Raw genomic sequence first — 18,450 nt, 5'->3', positions numbered from 1 at the left:
CTTTTTGTGCCTCAGTCTTTTAGATCTAAGGACTAGCCATATTTATCTAGCATGTAAGACTCACTGTGTCTTTCTTGTTCACTGCTCAAAAAATATAGAATGGCAGAGAAGAGTCACACCATAAAATAACACAAAAACTTCTAGAAGAACTAGGGAAAAAGGAGAGTGAAATATGCTTATGTTTTTCAGTGGTACAAAGGTTTCTTTTGAGGTTGGCTTGCTGCCTGCCACCCACATATCTCTCAAAGACGATTCTAGTTATAGAAGACCTTGCCAGGGATGGATACAAGTGGTCAAAGTAGTAATGTGTGATCTCAGGTGATGCTGAGGAGCTTTTTTCTGAACTTGTGTTTGCAGGAGAGAGAACCATGACAATTGTTAGTTTTTCCCTAAGACTGCAATAAGATAATTTTGCAGAATAATCACTGATACTTCCATTTGCAATCAGATACATAAATTATTAGCATATAGATTTTCATATTTTTCAGAGGGCAGGGAGGATCTAGGCAGTGGTTAATTATACGTTACTACAGTTTCTCCAACAAATAAAGTAGACCTAATTGTCTTGTTGAAACTTGTTTATGTTGAAGCTTTCGGAGACCAAAATTAAGGATATTAGGACAATGTCCCTGGAATGTCTTGGACATTCTAAGTTCTGGCCCTACTTTGCCACTAATGAATATGTACAGTTGCTTAACTTTTCCTTTATAAAGCAATCACTCATGCTTTATTTATCAGAGAAGCCATACCAATAGTAATAAAAATAAACAAAACAAAAATAAATAAACAAAACCAAACACTGAAACAAAATAATAATCCATTGCATTTATAATAAATTGGAAAGCAGATAAATTAGTCTTGGACAATTTTACAGCTATGAAAATGAAATGACCAATAAATGTAAAGAAAATAAAATTAAGCTCCAGGGATTAAATAAAAGCAAATAAGCCATTTATCATTTTCTTCACTTATCAGTTAGGAAAAGAGTTTCAAAAATAATAATTACTATTGTTGATTAGAGTGTGCCAGAAATTAATTTTGAGGCAAATTTTGGAGGAAGGGGACTTGGTGATTTAAAGGTGTATTACCACTTAATCCAGCAATTTCACTTTTAAAAATGTATTTCAAGGAAATAGAAACAAGCACAGAGATTTATGTCTCTTGAGCACAGTGTTTTTAATAATAAAATATTGAAAATAATTAGTCCTACAATAGGTGAAAAGTTAAATAATTGATTGCATATTCATTTTCTGAAATACTATGTAGTTTTTAAGAATGATACAGTAAAATAATATTCAATACCATGGAAAAGTTCAGAGTATATTCCTATGTGAAAAGCAAAAACAGATTACAAAACAATATTTAAAGCATGATTCTGAGATAGCCTCATCCACCAGAGGGCAGACAGCAGAAGCAAGAAGAGCTACAATCCTGCAACCTGTGGAACAAAAACCATATTCACAGAAAGATAGACAAAATGAAAAAGAAGAAGACTAGGTACCAGATGAAGGAACAAAATAAAACCCCAGAAAATCAACTAGATGAAGTGGAGATAGGCAACCTTCCAGAAAAAGGAATTCAGAATAATGGTAGTGAAGATGATCCAGGACCTTGGAAAAAGACTGGAGGCAAAGACTGGGAAGATGCAAGAAATGTTTAACAAAGACTAGAAGAATTAAAGAACAAACAAACAGAGATGAACAATACAATAACAAAAGGGAAAATACACTAGAAGGAATCAATAGCTGAATAACTGAGGCAGAAGAACAGATAAGTGACCTGGAAGACAGAATGGTGGAAATCACTGCCACAGAACAGAATAAAGAAAAAAGAATGAAAAGAAATGAAAACAGCCTAAGAGACTTCTGGGACAACATTACACCCATCAACATTCGCATTATAGGGGTCCCAGAAGGAGAAGAGAGAGAGAAAGGACCCGAGAAAATATTTGAAGAGATTACAGTCGAAAACTTCCCTAACATGGGAAAGGAAATACTCAATCAAGTCCAGGAAGCACAGAGAGTCTCCAGCAGGATAAACCCAAGGAGAAACATGCCGAGACACATAGTAATCAAATTGCCAAAAGTTAAGACAAAGAAAAATTATTAAAAGCAGTAAGGAAAAAATGACAAATAACGTACAAGGGAATCCCCATAAGGTTAACAGCTGATTTCTCAGCAGAAACTCTAAAGCCAGAAGGGAATGGCACAATATATTTAAAGTGATGAAAGGGAAGAATCTACAGCCAAGATTACTCTACCTGGCAAAGATCTCATTCAGCTTCCATGGAGAAATCAAAAGCTTTACAGACAAACAAAAGCTAAGAGAATTCAGCACCACCAAACCAGCTCTACAACAAATTCTAAAGGAATTTCTTTAAGTGGGAAACACAAGAGAAGAAAAAGACCTACAAAAACAAACCCAAAACAATTAAGAATATAATAATAGGAACATACATATAGATAATTACCTTAAATGTGAATGGAATAAATGCTCCAACCAAAAGACAGAGGCTGGATGAATGGATACCAAAACAAGACCTGTATATATGCTGTCTAGAAGAGACCCAATTCAGAATTAGGGACACATACAGACTGAAAGTGAGGGGATGGAAAAAGACATTCTATGCAAATGGAAATCAAAAGAAAGCTGGAGTAGCAATACTCATATCAGATAAAATAGACTATAAAATAAAGAATGTTACAAGAGACAAGGAAGGATACTACATAATGATCAAAGGATCAATCCAAGAAGAAGATATAACAATTATAAATATATATGCACCCAACATAGGAGCACCTCAATACATAAGGCAAATGCTAACAGCTATAAAAGAGGAAATCGACAGTAACACAATAATAGTGGGGGACTTTAACGCCTCAGTTACACCAATGGACAGATCATCCAAACAGAAAATTAATAAGGAAACACAAGCTTTAAATGACACAATAAACCAGATAGATTTAATTGATATTTATAGGACATTCCATCCGAAAACAGCAGATTACACTTTCTTCTCAAGTGCACATGGAACATTCTCCAGTTTAGATCACATCTTGGGTCACAAATCAAGCCTTGGTAAATTTAAGAAAATTGAAATCATATCAAGCATCTCTTCCAACCACAATGCTATGAGATTAGAAATCAATTACAGGGGAAAAAAATGTAAAAAACACAAACACATGGAGGCTAAAGAATACGCTACTAAATAACCAAGAGATCACTGAAGAAATCAAAGAGGAAATCAAAAAATACCTAGAGACAAATGACAATGAAAACACGACAATCCAAAACCTATGGGATGCAGCAAAAGCAGTTCAAAGAGGAAAGTTTATAGCAGTAAAATCCTACCTCAAAAAACAAGAAAAATCTCAAACAATCTAACCCTACACTGAAAAGGACTAGAGAAAGAAGAACAAACAAAGCCCAACGTTAATAGAAGGGAAGAAATCATAAAGATCAGATCAGAAATAAATGAAATAGAAACAAAGAAAACAATAGCAAATTTCAATAACACTAAAAACTGGTTCTTTGAGAAGATAAACAAAATTGATAAACCTTTAGCTAGACTCATCAAGAAAAAGAGGGAGAGGACTCAAATCAATAAAATTAGAAATGAAAAAGAAGTTACAACAGACACCGCAGAAATACAAAGCAACATGAGAGACTACTACGAGCAACTCTATGGCAATAAAATGGACAACCTGGAAGAAATGTACACATTCTTAGGAAGGTATAACCTTCCAAGACTGAACCAGGAAGAAATAGAAAATATGAACAGACCAATCACAAGTAATGAAATTGAAACTGTGATTAAAAATCTTCCAACAAACAAAAGTCCAGGACCAGATGGCTTCACAGGTGAATTCTATCAAACATTTAGAGAAGAACTAACACCTATCCTTCTCAAATTCTTCCAAAAAATTGCAGAGGAAGGAACACTCCCAAACTCATTCCATGAGGCCACCATCACCCTGATACCAAAACCAAAGATACTACAAAAAAAGAAAATTACAGAAAAATGTCACTCATGAATATAGATGCAAAAATCCTCAATAAAATACTAGCAAACAGAACCCAACAACACATTAAAAGGATCATATACCATGATCAAGTGTATATTGATTGATTTCAATATACAGAAATCAATCAATGTGATACACCATATTAATAAATTGAAGAATAAAAACCATATGATCATCTCAATAGATGCAGAAAAAGCTTTTGACAAAATTCAACAGCCATTTATGATAAAAACTCTCCAGAAAGTGGGCAGAGAGGGAACCTATTTCACCATAATAAAGGCCATATATGACAAACCCACAGCAAACATCATTCTCAATGGTGAAAAAGTGAAAGTATTTCCTCTAAGATCAGGAACAAGACAAGGATGTCTATTCTCACCACTACTATTCAACATAGTTTTGGAAGTCCTAGCCACGGCAGTCAGAGAAGAAAAAGAAATAAAAGGAATACAAGTTGGAAAAGAAGAAGTAAAACTGTCCCTGTTTGCAGATGACATGACACTATACGTAGAGAATCCTAAACATGCCACCAGAAAACTACTAGAGCTAATCAATGAATTTGGTAAAGTTGCAGGATACAAAATTAATGCACAGAAATCTCTTGCATTCCTATACACTAACAATGAAATATCAGAAAGAGAAATTAAGGAAACAATCCCATTCACCATTGCAACAAAAAGAAGAAAATACCTAGGAATAAACCTACCTAAGGAGACAAAAGACCTGTATGCAGAAAACCATAAGACACTGATGAAAGAAATCAAAGAGGACAAAAACAGATGGAGAGATATACCATATTCTTGGATTGGAAGAATCAATATTGTGAAAATGACTATACTACCCAAAACAATCTACAGATTCAATGTAATCCCTATCAAATTACCAATGGCATTTTCTACAGGGCTAGAACAAAAAATCTTAAAATTTGTATGGAGACACAAAAGACCCCAAATAGCCAAAGCAAACTTGAGGGAGAAAAACGGAGCTGGAGGAATCAGGCTCCCTGACTTCAGACTATACTACAAAGCTACAGTAGTCAAGACAATATGGTACTGGCACAAAAACAGAAATATAGATCAATGGAACAGGATAGAATGCCCAGAGATAAACCCACACACCTATGGTCAACTAATCTATGATGAAGGAAGCAAGGATATACAATAGAGATAAGACAGCCTCTTCAATAAGTGATGCTGGGAAAACTGGACAGCCACATGTAAAAGAATGAAATTAGAACACTCCCTGACACCATACACAAAAATAAACTCAAAATGGATTAGAGACCTAAATGTAAGACCGGACACTATAAAGCTTTTAGAGGAAAACATAGGCAGAACACTACATGACATAAATCACAGCAAGATCTTTTTTGACCCACCTCCTAGAGGAATGGAAATAAAAACAAAAATAAACAAATGGGACCTAATGAAACTTAAAAGCTTTTGCACAGCAAAGGAAACTATAAACAAGATGAAAAGACAACCCTCAGAATGGGAGAAAATATTTGAAAATGAATCAACAGACAAAGGGCTAATCTCCAAAATTTATAAACAGCTCATGCAGCTCAATACTAAAAAAACAAACAACCCAATCAAAAAATGGGCAGGGGCTTCCCTGGTGGCGCAGTGGTTAAGAATCTGCCTGGCAATGCAGGGGACTCAGGTTTGTGGCCTGGTCAGGGAAGATCCCACCTGCTGTGGAGCAACTAAGCCCATGTGCCACAACTAATGAGCCTGTGCTCTAGAGCCCACGAGCCACAACTACTGCGCCAATGTTGTGCAGCTACTGAAGCCTGCACCCCTTGAGCCTGTGCTCTGCAACCAGAGAAGCCACCACAACGAGAAGCCCGCACACTGCAACAAACAGTAGTCCCCGCTCACCACAACTAGAGAAGGCCCACATGCAGCAACAAAGATCCAATGCAGCCAAAAATTAAAAAATAAAAATATAGATAAATTTATTAAAAAAAAAATGGGCAGAAGACCTAAATAGATATTTTTCCAAAGAAGACATACAGATAGCCAAGAGGCACGTGAAAAGATGCTCAACATCAATAATTATTAGAGAAATGCAAATCCAACCTACAATGAGGTATCACCTCACATTGGTTAGAATGGACATCATCAGAAAATCTACAAACAACAAATGCTGGTGAGGGTGTGGAGAAAAGGGAACCCTCTTGCACTGTTGGTGGGAATGTAAATTGCTACAGCCACTATGGAGAACAGTATGGAGGTTCCTTAAAAAACTAAAAATAAAATTATCATATGACCCAGCACTCTCACTTCTGGGCATATATTCAGAGAAAACCATAATTAAAAGTCACATGCACCCTGTGTTCATTGCAGCACTATTTTCAATAGCCAGGACATGGAAGCAACCTAAATGTCCATCAACAGAGGAATGGATAAAGAAGATGTGGTACATATATACAATAGAATATTACTCAGCCATAAAAAGGAATGAAACTGGGTCATTTGTACAGACGTGGATGGACCTAGAGACTGTCATACAGAGTGAAGTAAGTCAGAAAGAGACAAACAAATATATTAACGCATATATGTGGAATCTAGAAAATTGGTACAGATGAACTGGTTTGTAAGGCAGAAATAGAGACACAGATGTATGGACACCAAGGGGGTAAAGCGGGGGCAGGGGGTTGGTGGTGGGATGAATTGGGTGATTGGGATTGCCATATATACACTAATATGTATAAAATATATAACTAATAAGAAACTGCTGTATAAAAAATATATAAATAAAATAAAATTAAAAAAAGAAAAAAGAAATTAAGTAGAAAAAAAAGAAAAAGAAAACATTTTTCTGCAAGACAAAAATTATTAGCAAGCATATGTTGGTTAGAGAATATTTAGTGTAATAATTAAAGAAGACATCTTTAATACTTCCTAAAAAAGAAAAAAAAATGGAACATTGTTCTAATTTTGTAGAAAAAATGCATAGGAACATTATTGGAATGTTAATAGTGGCTAACTTTGGGGTACATGGATAATTATCCATAATTTTTTCTTTATTCGTGTCTTTATGCATTTTCCAAGTATTCTGCAGCAAACACATTATTTACTATGTAATTTGAATAAAAATGAATAAATGCTATGAAAAATGATCTGGAGGTCTGGTTACCTGGTGGCAAATCGCTTAAACTTTCTGGATCTGAGATTGTAAAATGAGCCCTTTTAATGAATGAGCCTACGGTTAGCTCTGTGAGTCTGTGATATCAGGTTTTTGAGTAGTAGTAACATCTCTGTTAATATCTTTGTCACTTTGGCTAACAGGTATTGAGGGAGAAGGTAAAAGGCATTATACATTTTTAAGCATTTGGCATATTTCCAAAACACTGTATCAATTTAATGTTAATTACCTTTTCATAATTATAATTTCAGAAGTGTTTCAACTTCAGTTTCAACTTTTTAATCAGCTACCTATATTCCCTGCCTGTGAACTTGGGGCTTAAAGGATAGTAAACAAAAACATTTAGGCACACTGGATTCCTGCTACTTAAAGAAAACCTGTGGAGAACACTTCTTTGAAGTAAATTCTTCTCTGGTAATAGAAGTAATTGCCACCAATATCTATTATGTTAGTTGATTTTCTCATCCAAAGTTGTTTAAGGGGCCCATTGGCATTCTGGAGTTATCAGATTCCTCTGAATGGCTGTTGGCCACAAGCCACAGTGTCTTCTTGGGGAGGTCCAGTGACAATAACAAGATGGTGCCTGGAATGTGTGGTCAAGCTAATAATTGTGCTTTGTCACAAATTGCTGGTGCTGTGAGTGACTTTCTTTTCACCTGTTGTGGGTAGCTTTGAGAAATTTATTACTGGAGTATTTTTTTTTCCTGAGGCTCAAGCATATTTTTATTTGCGTTTCTACATTGCCTGTGCCTCTTGAATTACAACTGTTCTTATTTCAGGGATGACTGTATTATTCTTTTTTTTTTTTTGGCTGTGCCAGGCGACATGTGGGATCTTCGTTCCCCAACCAGGGATCGAACCCGAGCCCCTTGCAGTGGAAGCATGGAGTCTTAACCACTGGCCCGCCAGGGAAGACCGGGGATGAGTGTATTATTCTGATAGGTAATGTGATATGTAAAGTCTTTATCCCAATTTTGAACCATCAGAGAAGTTATTTTAAATAATATTAAGAAAGGATTAGGATAAAAAGAATTGTTTTTGCTTAGAATTTTCAGTCTCCCTCTTATGTTTCTGGATTACCTCTATTTGTTACTCTGCTAGAAGTTAGGTATGTACATATAGTTTTTATTAAATTTTTAGTTAGCCATTTAGTTTTCGTCCTCCATGTCCGTAGACTATTGATTTTTTTCAGTTCAAGGCCTCAGGTAACATTCTCTGGCACGTAACCCAGCAGTGTATACTGACATTTCCATTGAAGCGTGGAAGAGCAACTTCTGAGATGCCTCCTGAGAGCTTGGTTTATTCCAGGTCCCAGCTGGGGCCAAGGCTGCAAGAGGTAACAGTTGCATTTTGATTGAACCAGAGTTTCTACATGGCATAGATTCAGGAGCTGAAACCAGTCATCAGCTTTATACTCTCAGTTACCCCTGACTGACTCAACAGGACTGGGGTAGGGAAGAAGAAAGGGGAGGAAAATAAAAATGGTGCTGTGCTGAGGGGAGCATTCTCATAAACTGAATTATAGACTTTGAAGTATAGAATAACATCAACAAACATGAAGTGTCTGAGATTTTGTCCTTCATACAAGCTAATGTGTTAGTCTGTCATAGTTTTATGGATGTTGGGAGAAGATACAAGACTACTGGATTGGAGACAAAAGACCTTATTACTCACAGCAAGCACGTAAGATGGACTTCAGGTTCTTGTTCGTTCCTCTTGGCCCCCAAGTCCCAAGGAGCCATTTGGAGGCTACACGCTGCTCACACAGTGGGTTTTTGTCACAGCCTAAGAACCCCAAGCTTAGCAAATTCAAGTCTTTTATAATAGGCTGCAAGCACATTGCCCAATCTTTGCCCTATAGTATTTTTATTGTACTGGACAGTTAGTGCATTTGTCCTTTGCTCTGGGTGGAGACAATATCTCTACCTCTCAAGGCTCTTCACTATACAAACGTCCATAAAAAGATAATCTAGAATGAAAGCCAGGTTAGGGCCTGTGTTCATAGGGTGTGAAGCATGAGAAACTCATAGAAAATTGTCTCCCAACAAGTAAAACTGTTAACCTGTTGACTGAATGTGGTAAAAGACATATGCTGTGCTTGAAAAGAGAAAATACTGTCCAGTCAAGGGCCAAATAGAAAATTTGGCCAGTCAAGGGCTAAACAGAGATTTACAGTTGATTCTTAATGTTTGTGCAGTCTAATAACCTCCCAGAAGACTACGACCCCACCTGAGCAGCAGCATTTTCATGGCAGCTAATAGAAAAAGGAAGGTAAGGTCATGGGCACTGAGGCTCAGACCTCAATGTAATCACCTCTCACATTTTAAAAACGAGCAGTGCTAGTATCTTCTAGTAGAAAAGACTGCCACATGGCTGTATCAATTTATTTCTCATGAAAAAAAATAAACTTTTCTATTTTTTAAATCTGAAACTGTTACACTTACATATTTTTTTTAAAAAACACTAGGAGTAATAGCATGTTGTTTATATCAGCTGTTATGATGAAAATACTTTCTTCCTAAGGCCTCCTTGTGTTGTTTGAGGATGGAGCAAATATGGGTGGAATATATAACAGATCAAAGGTTAATCCTAGGAGGCACTGAGGCCTCTCCAACACCTTTGAAATGTTTGCGATTTTTCATTCATTCATGTACTTACTGTTTATAGACTCTGTTTCAAAAAAAGTATTCAAATAGGATGACAGGAAATGGCAAAATTCCCTTTAAAATAAGAAAAAGAGAACACATAGTTCTCTAAGAAATTAAATTACAGGTAATTGCTATCACTGGTTGACCAGTAATTGTGTACTACAGTGGTCATTGCAGCATTATTTATGGCAGCAAAAAAAAAAATGGTGAAGACACTGAATATCCCCAAATAAGGAAGAGGTTAAATAAGGGTTTCTCAACATTGGCACTGTTGGTCTTTTGTGTTGGGTAATTCTTTCTTATGGGATCTGCCCTATGTATTAGAAGCACCCCTGGCTTTTCCCCTCTGGATGCCAGCAACATCACCCCCAGTCATAACAGTCAGAAACTTCTCTAGACACTGACAAATGTTTCCTGGGGGGCAAAATCGTCCCTGTTGAGAAATACTGGGTTAAATAAGTATATGAGTTATACTAAATTTCTAGGGTTGCCATAACAAATCATCACAAAATGAGTGGCTTGAAACAGTAGAAATGTATTCTTTCACAGTTCTGGAGTCTATAAATCCAAAATCCAAGTGTTGGCAAGATCAATGCCTTTTGGAGGTTCTGAGGGAGAATCTGTTACATGTCTCTATCCAATCTTCTAGTAATCCTCGGAGTTCCCTGGTTTGTAGATGCATCCGTACAATCTCTGCCTCCGTTTTCACATGGCATTCTCCCCTATGTGACTGTGTCTCAATATTCATCTCTTTTATAAGGACACCAGTCATGGATTAGGGACCATTCTAATCTATGACCTTATCTTAACTTAATTACATCTGCAAAGACCCTATTTCCAAATAAGGTCACATTTACAGGTATCAGAGTTTAGACTTATACGTACGTTTCGGAGGGACACAATTCAATGTGCAGCAAAAGTGTACTTTTAGTGACATTTTGAGGTGACTCAAGGTTTTTCAGTGTTTTTGATGCTGCAGAATTATCCCTCAATTATTGCTAATAGTTTTCATTTAGAAGTAGAGGCATCACATGTAGGTAGAGCATTTCTCAATTGTCCTTGGAAAAAAGCTGTGGAGTCACCATGAGCTTGAATGCAGATTCTTTAGACTGAATGGTAAAATATCCTAGCTCTGTAAATTGGGGGATCTTTAATAGATAGTGAATTTTCAAACTAATAGAAATACTTTTTACTCTAATGTAAACTGCATTTCGTTGGTTCTTCAAAACTTTTGCAGATCTTGAGATGGGGTATGTGTATTTTTTTTCTAAATATTTGTTATCAAGACATAGTGAGACCAGACCAAACCAGGACAGACTTGTCTTTGACTTCTTCTGGAGAAAAATATGAAATAGTTTGCCTGATTTTGACACAGTGCTACCTAACACACATATTCCTGACTTTGGGAAATATATGATCAACCCTTGTGATCAACTTGCTTGGGCCGTGAACACCAGGCCAAATCCTCTGAGTGAAGATAGGAATTTTCTCAGAAAAACATGGGTTTTAGTCATTCTGGGAAGAAAGACTAGGGTGTCTTGGAGTTGGAGAGGGAAGATGTTACTCTTTCTCTGAAGTTAGATGAGGAGGTGGGACTCTGGGAATGGAGATACATAGAAATTTCTGTTGGTGGCCCCTTCCATGTGGAGAATCCTGGAAGAACCCACCTGGTAGTAAATCATTCTGTACTGAACACATGTTAACCATAAGCTTTCATTAAAACTCTGTAATATTACATCCTGATTTTATCTAGACTTTAAGGACTTAAAGGGGAGATGTGTTCACTGTGCGGACAGAGGAATGAAGGAGCATGTCTTCTCCACCCAGCCTCGATCCTCTCCTCTAAGCCTAGGTGATGATGGCTATGCTACTTCAAGGGGATATGGGCCCAAGTGTCTTTGAGGGCTGGTCTGTGCCGGAACAGAAAGTAGTAGTTAGGAGCCAGTTAAGAAAAGAGGCATAGGCTATGACAACAAACAGAACATTTTCAGGAACAGATAGGCATTTTTGGGAACTCCCAGATGTAGTGAGTAAGAAAATCTGAATATTCTGCATGGCAGGTTGGGGAATTAGACAATGTTATTTCAGCATCATAGAAAGAGTGACTTTTGAAAGCTGGGGAACTTGGAAACACATGAATTAAATACATTATGATATTCCCATATGATATATCATTCAATGATTTAAATAATATTAATGAAAATAGTTGATAACATAAAACATACTTTTTTGATATAGTATGAAGTTAAGAAAGACCATAAACTGTATATACAATTTGATTCCAATTTTGTTTGCTAAAGCACTGTATGAAAGAGCCACACCAAAATGTTAACACTGATTATTTAGGCGTTTATGGAGGAGTTATAGGTGATTTTTCTTCCTTCTCTTAAATTCTCTAGTTTTCCAATATCTCAAGCAGGGAAAAAACTGCATTGTAGAAAGCAAAATTTAGTTCTGCTGGCCAAAGCAGAGGGGAAAACATAGTGAGTAATAGCATTTTTATTAGTGCTCAAGCTAGTGTTTCTAGTAGTTACTGAATAACAGTCCTGAGGAGCTAGGTGTTCTCTCACCTGCCAGATGTGGAGGCCTTGTATTTCTTGGTTCCTGAGGTTACTGTTTGTGTCACACCCTGACTCTGATGTGAGGACTCCGCAGCCTCCTTTACACTTGGCTTCTACCTCCTTCTTCCCCTAAGGGAAAGTTAGCTTTTTTGTAGGCCAAGTAGCCACCCAGAAGCTGTAATGGCAGGCCTTACTACCAGCGAAATCCCACATGACAAATTCATCCTTTGTGCTGATACAATTGACTTGTCACCTCATTTTTACAGCTAATTAGCTCTTTAGTAAGCGAGAGCTAGTGTCAGAGGTCATCTGATACCTGATTCTGGTAAATTGACCGTAAATATTACTGTCCATCTGTATTTGCTGTTCAAAACACTGCTTAGTGAACAGATTTTAGATTCTTTGTGTAGGAGACCCTGCTTATTTTTGTTGGCAAGATAAAGTTTCCAGATAATGCTCATGAAACTTATCATCCCTGAAGTTATCTGGGGTTGCTGCTCAATTAGACTTTTCAATCGGTCCTGCCACCCACAGGGTGGGGATCGGGGCTGGGAGAGCAGCAACAGTTTCCAACTTTTCCCAGAGGTTCTTTTGTTTCCTCATCTAAATTAGAAAGTCACTGAAGGAACCCTTGTTCTGACTTTGTCCATCACTATTAAAACTTCTAGGGACATTTTATTGTTTTATAACAATAACACCAGTAAAGCTAAGAGCAGCTTGTAATTACTGAGAGGGTCATTCTATGCCAGACACTGTGCTCAAAGGTTCGTGTGCCTTAAATCCCAGCATTCCCGCAACAACCCTATTTGGAGATGTTTTTAATCCCTAAATAATGGAAGAGGAAACTAAGGCTTGGAAAGTTGAAGTTTTTGTCATACAGATAAATAGAAAATCAAGGCTTTGCCCCAGTCTGCCTGACTCCGAAGTAGATCTCTCAACCCCTAAGCTGTATAGCCTTATGGATCTCATTATTAATGTGACTAGAAAGTTAAAATACTAATTCTGAAAATATCCATGGCGTGAAGTGTGTATGTGTGTGAATCATCATTTGTTATAGGCCATTTAGAGACCAGAATTATCCAGACAATATGGGAGGGAACAACAAAAACAAATTAGAGATAGCCCTAAGGTCTTGGTTTCGAAGGGTTATCTGGAATGAGGCTGGCAATCAGAGTTGAACTGGGACAAGTCTGGTGAGCCGTGTTGTTTCTTTTGGTTCCACTTAGACACTCATGGACAAAGCAAAAGGCAGTACAGCTTTCAGATGAAACAGGAGAAAAGAACAAGCTTTTAACGTCAATGAGAGTGGATATAGGACAGATTCCGGTTGTGTTCCGAAAATGCTGGTGAACACATTTCTGCATAGCCAAGACTTAGTTGTTTCTAAACACAAAATGTAATTTCAGAGAATTTAGCAGATTTCTCCACTCCTACATCCCTAGCTCCTTCCTGAAGGAGCATGGGTAATAAGAGAGTCTTCTTGGAAGGCATATTAAAAGGATTAGGCCATCGATCACTAATGAGATGTCCAGGATTTAGTAACAAGTAGACAGAATCTAGGACCTTAGTTTAGCCCAGTTTATGCAGAGATGGCAATAGAAATCAAAGAATACAGTGACTGCAGTTTCCTTTGTGCTAGGTTGATCAGATATATTAACACCATTTGATAATAATAAAGATATAAAATGAGCAAGATTTTACTTTTTCCCTAGAGCAGACCAGAACTGGATGTATCTGACTGCCATGGAAATTTAGATTGTAGACTTAAAAACATGAGAGGTTAGGTATGCAAATATGGGACTACAGTATAATCAATCAGCCAACCCCTAAGTGTATTGAATAGCCTTGAGTAATAGAGTCAGCACTGTGTGTAATGTCAAATGATGACACGGTCTCTGTCCTTATCTAGGGAGGCAAAGAAGGTATAGAGCAGACAAATGAGAGAACCAAACACTTTGTCATAAAGTGCCTGTTGAAGAAGAGGGACTATACAGGGAAAGGAATTTTAGAAAGCAGCTGGATTATAAGAAAGAGAATTTGATTGGGTATCAAGAGACTTTTATGCTCTATTCTTGGTTTTGCCACTAACTAGCTGTGTAACCTTGGATAGACAAATTTCTCTCTCTGGGTTCTTCTCAGTTTCCCCTTCTGTGAAATGAGGGAATCAGAGATGGCAATCTCTAAGGTCTTTCCAAAGCTAATATTCTAATGTAAAGGAGGAATCACTGGGGGAGATGTCCCAGAAAAAGGGGGTAAGAAATGGCCATGCATGGACAGTGTGTGAGTGAGTGTGTGTGTTTGTGCGTGTGTGTGTGTGTTAGGGAGGGGCAGTTTTGGAGGTGTGAGGTTTATGAGGAAGGGAAGGGGAGGCAGGAGAAGGATGGGTTTAGAACTGTGAAGGGTAGAAATGGAGAAGTGCGGCACACTCAGATATGACAGCAAAGACCAGTCATTGTAAGTCTCACTTCCTTGATGTGAAGCAAGTGCACAGTTAATCAAGCCGAAAGCAAGTCATCATTTTTGATTCCTCTCTTTCCCTTACTAATCACATCTAAGTCCATCAAGAATATATACTCATATCGGTTGACTTCTCTCCCTGTCTATTACCACCAACTTACTGCCAACACCTTGCTCTGGGGAGAAAACAACAGCCTTGTGACTGGTCTCTTTGAATCTATCTACTTTAGAGTTGGTCCCCTACAATAGCGTCAGAGCAATCTTTAAAAATTATTAGCAGATCCCGTCACTCACCTTCCTAAAGCCCTCTAAGGTCTTTGGATTGCACTTAGAATAAAGCCACTTCTCCCCCTTGTCGCTGCTTCATCTACAGGAACTATACACCTCAGCCCAGCCTTCCTCATCACCCTCATGTCTTCATGGTCCCTTTCTCCTGGCCTCATTGGCCTTATTGTCAGACGTTTCTAGTACACTCTTGCCTGAGATTCTTTACACTTGCTCTTCCTTCTCCCTGGAATATTCTTCCCCTATATCTTCATGGGTTCCCACCCCCCCTGTTTTATTCAGGTCTATGCGCAAAGTTCACTTTCCTAAGGGACTTTCTTCAATCTACTGTCAAAAGTGGGCTCCCCTTTTCCAATCGTGCTTTATCACAGTACCCAGTTTCAATGATTCCATAGTATCATTGAGAATGACTTTGTGTACTAATTGACTTATTGCCTATTTCCCCCACTGGAATGTAAGCCCCAAGAAAACAGGGACCTATTCTGCATTGTTCATCTTTGTTTCTTGCCCCTGTAACAGGTGTCCAATAAATGCTTGTCGGATGAATGAAAGTGTTTAAGTAACCCATAGGAATGAAACACTGTGAAATGGTACTGTGGTTTCGAGCACTATGGATCAACTATCAGGCAGACCTGGGTTCACATCCCCGGTCTGCCACTTTCTTGGCAACCACATGACCCTGGGCGAGTTATATACTCTCTGTAAACCTCAGGTGTAAAATGAGGAGGAAAGTGGTGTCAACATCACTGGGTTGTGAGGTGTATTTCATGCAATAATGTCATTAAAGCCCAGAGCTCAGTGCTTCATAGAATTTTAGCTTCTTGTTTCTTTTTACATTTTACATGCCTACGATCTTCCTTTAGGCCATGAAAGTCTAGGTTTCCTTTGACCAGAGAAGGAAAATGGTATGTAATATATAAAGGGATTTCCCTCCCTTCATTCCTTTTTCTCCCTCTTTTCCTTCCTCCCTTCCCTCCCTCTCTCATGTTTTCTTATTCTTCTTTTCCTCTCATCTTTCCATCTCTCTCATTTATTGATATAGATGCATATGCATTTATAGTCACATGCTAATATTATACATTAGATAAATTTAAGTGTGATAGAAAGCTCCTTTTATTGTTGTTGTTGTTATTAAAATTACTTTGTGAAAAAGCATATGGTTGAATAATATGTTGACTGTTAAATCTACCCTTCAAATAAAATAAATTTTTAATATATTAATAATCATTTGGATAGTACTTTGGGTTGTAAATTATACCCAGTAGCATTATTTAATATGATTTGATTTGATTTGATATAATTGTCACATTCACACAAGAAAACAAAAAGTTCAGGGCAGTGATGGAATTGTGTCACCCCCCAAAAATGTATGTCTAAGCCCTAAACTCTGATGTCTGTGAATGTGACCTTATATGGAAATAGGGTCTTTGCAGGTGTAATTAAGTTAAAGACCTGAAGAAGAGATCATCCTGGGTTTAGAGTGGGTCCTAAATCCAATGACGAATGTCCTTATAAGAGAAAAGAGAGGGAAATTTGAGACACAGAGACACACAGGGAAGAAGACCATGTGAAGAGAGGCAGAGATTAGAGTAATGCATTTAGAAGTCAAAGAAAGTCAAAGACTACTAGGAGAAAGGCATGGAATGGCTTCCCCTCAGATCCTCCAGAAGGGACCAAACACTTTGATTTAACACTTTCAGCCTCCAGAACTACAGAGGATAAATTTCTGTTGTTTTAAGCCACCAAGTTTGTAGTAATTTGTTACAGCAGCCCTAGGAAACTAATACATTCAGTGAATTCACAAAGATGCAATACTGAGCCTAGAGACCATCCATAAACCCAGCTGGCAAACACTTAAGATGAACGGATTTATACAGATTTTTCCAGGCTGGAGGCTGCCCTATCTTAACAAGTCTGACAAACCAAATCTGCCTTGAAAATGTACTTTGAAATTGTGCACGTCTATCTCTACAGCTTGCCTCCTGGCCCATTCATTGACCTCTTTTACATGGACCCTGAAAATAATCTTCTAACTGGCACTCCTGCTTCCAAACATGGCACCTACCAGCCCACTCTTCACACGGCAAGAATGGATGGATTGTCTTGAACTCTCAATGGATCATTTTATTCTAAGTACAGTGAGAAGTCATGGCCTCATGCTTTCAATAGCTTCCCATGGAAATCAGAGTAAAATACCCTCTTCCAACCATGACCTCCAAGGCTCTTCATGACCTGGTGTGTGCCTTCTCTCCAAACCTATCTGCAGAAGATGCTTTGCTTACTGTGCTTCAGCCTTTCCCACAGATTATACAACCAAAGGAGGGAAGAAATCATATCAGTCTTGTTCATCTTTGCATTTTCAGTGCCTAATGAAGTCCCTGGCACTTAGTCGATACTCAAAAGATACTTGTTGATTTGGTAGTTGAATAAATCGATGGCTTAAGGAAGGTCTCCACTCCTTTGTGAGTCTCCTTTTGATATGGCCCAGGAGTCTTTTTGATAGCAGTGCATTTGTTTTAGTGGATACTTTTGCTAGGATGCTTGTTGTGTCTATATATAGTCACTGTAGTAGTTCTTGCACTTGATTAACCAACCTAGGAATGGAGCCAATTGGAATGGTAAAAAGGATATTGCTCATTAAAAATGAGGATTGAGGCTTCCCTGGTGGCGCAGTGGTTGAGAATCTGCCTGCCAATGCAGGGGACACGGGTTCGAGCCCTGGTCTGGGAAGATCCCACATGCCGCGGACCAACTAGGCCCGTGAGCCACAACTACTGAGCCTGCGCGTCTGGAGCCTGTGCTCCGCAACAAGAGAGGCCGCGATAGTGAGAGGCCTGTGCACTGCGATGAAGAGTGGCCCCCACTTGCCGCAACTAGAGAAAGCCCTCGCACAGAGACGAAGACCCAACACAGCCAAAAAATAAATAAATTAATTAAATTTAAAAAAAATGATGATTGATAAATCCTCCCATTTCTCCAAAAGCTGTCTCTTCATTTTCATTTTTCAGCCGTCTTTTCCATGGCCTATGAATTGGTTCTTTTCTGTTTGTCAGGCCTCCCTATCCTCCCCCCAATCCCAACTCTAACTGTTTTGTTTACTTATTGCCCCTGGGGCTGATCATCATGACAGATTTCCCTGGTTTCCTGGTCAGCTAGCCTCTGTTCTCTTTGGCCTGTGAGAGGTAATGGCAGGAGACTGGAAAGGCTGGAAGAGAGAGGTCAGGGTATCTCTTCCCTGCTCCATCAGTGCTCTAGGCATAGTCTCTGGTAATGGCTGCATCCCTCTAGGACTATAGTTCCTGTCAGGATACTCTTTCTCCATGG

Source organism: Balaenoptera musculus, chromosome 5, assembly GCF_009873245.2.
Source record: "Balaenoptera musculus isolate JJ_BM4_2016_0621 chromosome 5, mBalMus1.pri.v3, whole genome shotgun sequence".
In the NCBI taxonomy this organism is placed as follows: domain Eukaryota; kingdom Metazoa; phylum Chordata; class Mammalia; order Artiodactyla; family Balaenopteridae; genus Balaenoptera; species Balaenoptera musculus.
The sequence above is the reverse complement of the archived record's forward strand: the minus strand, read 5'-3'. Positions refer to the sequence as shown.